Here is a 4,889-nt window from a genome sequence, read left to right as displayed (position 1 = left end):
TTTATGATCAATTGATATTTGACAAAGGGGAAAGAAGCATAAAATGGAATAAAGATAGCCTCTTCAACAAATGGTTTTGGGAGATCTGGGCAGCTACATGCAAATAAATATGAAACTCCATCACCAACTTACATCATACATGGAAATAAATTTAAGGTGGATAAGTGACTTAAATATAAGTCACAACACCATAAAAGTCCTAGAAGAGAACATAGGCAGGGAAATCTCAGTTATTCCATGCAGCCATATATACCCTAGAGCAATAAAATTATAATCACAAAAATTTACCCATAGACAAATATGATACTTAATTGTATTATAAGAAAGGATATAAATGTTACCCACCTTAATAATATAAAATGTAAGAAATTAGGAGATGGGGTTAAAATTGAAGAGATGGAGGCAAATTGTTATATCAGTATCTTGATCTTTTAGAATAGAGGTCAAGAGATATTGGCTGTGGTTGTTGGGCTAGGAAGTAGAGGTTTAATGAACAAGCCATTTAAAATTGCAGAGGTATCCAACAGAAATGTGAATAGTGATAAAGCATGGGGCAGTAAGAAAAAAGGGGAGGTATAAATGAGAATTAGGAAGTCAGTAGACACTGTCTTAAAAAGTTATAAAACCACTAGCTGATGAGCGATGAGCACTAGTGAGCAACTAAAGAGATTGTTGAGACATCTCAAAAGAGTAAGAAACATTTTTAAAGGGTTGTCTCTCAAAGAACAAACTAGTGGGTTGAAATGATGGAGTAGCAGACACTTCATTATAAGTACTTCTGTTTAATTTTCAGCTACATGCATATCTTGTTCTGATAGTACAAAATGAAATGCAAAATATAATGCCAAATAAAAAGAAGATATAAGATCAGATTAGAGCATATATATCAGAATAATTTATGGTACTGGTTTCATTACAAAATATTACTTAATTTACTAGAGATTCAGTGATGGGCTTCTTTAAACGGTGAAGGTGCCATCTGAGTTTCATTGTTAGTCCATGAGCATAAACTGCTTGATGAAGGTCTTGAAACTAAAGTGATGGATGGAGGGCTATAAAGACTCATCTGAAAGCATGTCTGAAATTAAAATGTAAATCATATGATTAAATTATTTTCTTTAAAAATTCAGTTCCTAAGTAGTTTATTTGTAAAGTGAAAGCAGTTAAAAATTTTGAGCTTATGTCTGAGTTTATGAACATAGTAAAATTTTACTGATCCAGAACCCAAGTGTCTGACCCCTTAATCTATCCTGGAAACACACGAGAATCAGGATATGAACTACAAACTTCTTAAAAGACAAAATCTCCAAGTCTCAGTATTTTACCCAGAAAGCTTTTCGACCCCTCCTGTTAGATATGTATAATTAATATTGATATTAATGTATATACACAATCCTTAATAGGGAGTGTGACTTAGCCAATCTCTATGTACAAAATTCTTTAAAAAGTAGGCAGGAAAGGGAGTGTAATAGGAGATATTTGACATCATCCAGAATGACTACTAAAAGCAAGAGAAGAGACGTAAAAAAAAAACAGAATTAAACAGCTTCAAGAGCTTTAAAAAATAGTCATTGGAGGCCATTTAGTTTGTTGACAAACTGCCCCACAGACCAGAAACCCCTGAGAGATGGTACAGCTTCAATACCGCTATAGCTAATAACAAATTGCAACGTATGGGTTGATGAGTCTCGAATCTAGATTTCTCATTCCAACCATTCTTCTGTGCTCTAGACATACTTACTTAACTACCCACGGAATGTCTCCAGCTGGGTATTCTACAGGCACTTCAATTCCTCATCTACATTCTCTTTTGAAAGCTGCAATCCTCCTGATTTCCTCTCCCAGTGGCACAATTCCTGGTCTCTATCTACACTGTTCACATCTGCATGGGCTTATCCAGTTTTCTCTACTTGACTTGTCCTTCTCACACAGATCCCAGCTGTAGGAAATACCTGGCAAATACCTACTCATTTGCAAGACCCGATATCAGAAGCCTCGCATGCTGAACATAGATTTCCAAGTGCAGTTCATTGTGCTCTGTGTAAACAGACATTTCTTGTGCCTCTAACAGTCTATTACTCAAATCCTTCTACTATGTTGTAAGTCCCTAGAAGGTACAATCTGTATCTTACTTGCCATTCTCACTTATTCCCAGGCCCTCACTATCTGTTTCATAAATATTTATTGAGCAAATGAATGAGTTATGTACAAAATATCAAATTATTTTTAGTAAGACCAAAAATATTAATAGGCAATTCTTAGAGGAAGAAACACAAATGGTCAGTAAACATATGGAGATGTGCCCTGGCTGGCGTAGCTCAGTGGATTGAGCACGGGCTGCAAACCAAAGTGTCACAGATTCAATTCCCAGTCAGGGCACATGCCTGGGTTGCAGGCCACAGCCCCCAGCAATCGCATGTTGATGTCTCTCTCTCTCTCTCTCTCTCTCTCTCTCTCTCTCTCTCTCTCTCCCCCTTCCCTCTCTAAAAATAAATAAATCTTAAAAAAAACATGAAGATGCTCAAATTTATAAGTTATTAGGGAAATACAAAAAACATTAAAAATAATAATAATTTAGAATGCCAAAGATGTAAAAGATTAATAACTCCTAGTGCTGTCCAGTATACAATGCAACTGGCATTCTCATACACAATTTGTGGGACTATAAAATATTATAATTGTTAGTGCAAGCAATTTGGTAATTGTTATTAATATGTAGAATGAATTTATTATTTGACCCAGAAATCTCACTTCTGGGAATTTATCTGAGAGAAACAAAAGTAGAGCAATTTGTTATGGAATCATTTTAATAGTAATTTCTCAACAAGCAAACAAACAGTAAGCAAATAAAACATCCTGAAGATCTAGTTAATATGGGAATCAGGGGATCAAAGTATATATCCATAGTGTGTAAAAATACAAAGAATTGAGTAATCTGCATGTATTGACTTGAAAGAAACTGTCAGTACCTTGAAAGGTACTGACTCAGTACCTTTACTGAATCACAAGTAAGTTCCAGAATAACATGATAAAATTTAAATATATGTATATATTCTTGCATAAGCAAAATAAAAATATGGAGAGATTAAATGGTCATATCTGAATTTTAAAAATATCTTTAACAACTTTAATATGTGAAAAATAAGAGAAAATGTAACTGACACACCTGTCTACCCATCACTTAGTATAGCAAATGTCAATATTTTGACATATTTGCTCTAGCACTCTTTTTACAAAAGGAAGAAAGTGTCATAGACAGAGCTAAAACCATTTCACCCACATCCCTGTTCCCACTTTCCCCAGAGGTAATCACTGTCTTTACATGGAGATGAGTCCTTCCTGTGTATGATTTTATAGTTTACTTGTGAATATATGTATTAATAAACAACTGAGGTCTCTTTTTATGTGTCTAAGTTGACATATATGGTATCATTTTTATCTGTCATTCTGCTATTTGTTTTTATGTTCAACATTCTTTTCCAGCATTATCCATGTTGATGTAGTTAATGCATTTTAATTTGCTATAATGTTCTATTGTATAACCATATCACAATTTATTTATTCTACCATTGATGGAGATGAATTACACAATGAATATTATTCTTCATATATTCTTGTAGGCATGTGCCAGTCTTTGTAGTTTATGTAGCCAGAAGTGGAATTGTAGGTTCACAATTAGAATTGAATAAAGTATTTATCTCCACCATTTTATTCCTCAACTGTGTTAGTGTTATCGAATCTTTTCTTATTTATTCATTCAATAACTATTCTTAAAATTTAAATATGCATGTTTGACTCTAAATAGTTAACAATAATCAAAGGTCTGACTTCATCTTGAACAATAGAAGCATCTTGGAATACTTGGACTTGAATCACAGCTCTTCCTATCTTCTATATCATAGCTATGAAATAATTCAGTTTCATCTCCTTTTTAAATCTTCTGACTCCAAATTAGTCTTTACTATTGTTCTTATAGTTAATGTTTACTTAGATTTACCTACATATTTTCTAATGCCTTGGTTTGTCCCTGTTTGTTATATCCCCTTCCCTCCATGTCAATTTACTTATTCCTAAAATACATCCATTAGTATTTAAAAATATTTATCTTAAAATGTATTTACTTTTTAAATCTAGTTCTTAAATGATAATTTACATAATTTTAAATATCAAAGATGAGCACTATTTTCTCTCAGTAGCTTGATATCTATATCTTTTGTTTTTAGCCTCTGTTGTCATTGAGAAGAAAGCTGTCAACATAAATGATTTTTGTTGAAAATCTTGATTTCAACTCTGGTTGATTTTTAACAGTCTTCTTAGTGTTTTTATGTTTTATACTTTGACTATTAGTTTTCCAGGTGCAAATTTATTTTTACTCAAACTAAGTAAATTAAGAGTGTTTTCTTTAATCTGAGGGTTTTTGTTTTACATACATTCTAGAAATTTATTAGTCATAATTTCTTTTAATATTCCCATTATTTTCATACTATCATTCTTGATTCTTTCATCCATGTCTCTTAATAGCTGTTTCATACTTTCATCTATTTTCTTACTGTGTTGTATTGCAATAAGGTTCCTTAATGATATTCTAGTTCACAAATTCTCTCTTCTGCTGTTTCAACTGCAGTCTGATTTATTCACTAAGTTTTCAATAAAAAATAATTGAAATTTTCATATCTAAATATACTTTTTCAGTATTTAAGGAAATGTTTTATTTTCTCATAATGTGCTGCTTTTTATAATGTTTCCATTAAAAAACTTTTAATATTCTAGATATAACTACTTTTATGACTTTATACCTACTGACATTCTGAAAATCTATCCTATCTCTTTCTACTTTCTATTTGCTCTTGCATAAGGCAGATCATTTCCTTGTACATCTTATAATTTTG

The sequence above is a fragment of the Phyllostomus hastatus genome, unplaced genomic scaffold, assembly GCF_019186645.2.
Source record: "Phyllostomus hastatus isolate PE091 unplaced genomic scaffold, TTU_PhHast_1.1 phas_contig_65, whole genome shotgun sequence".
In the NCBI taxonomy this organism is placed as follows: Eukaryota; Metazoa; Chordata; class Mammalia; order Chiroptera; family Phyllostomidae; genus Phyllostomus; species Phyllostomus hastatus.
The sequence above is the reverse complement of the archived record's forward strand: the minus strand, read 5'-3'. Positions refer to the sequence as shown.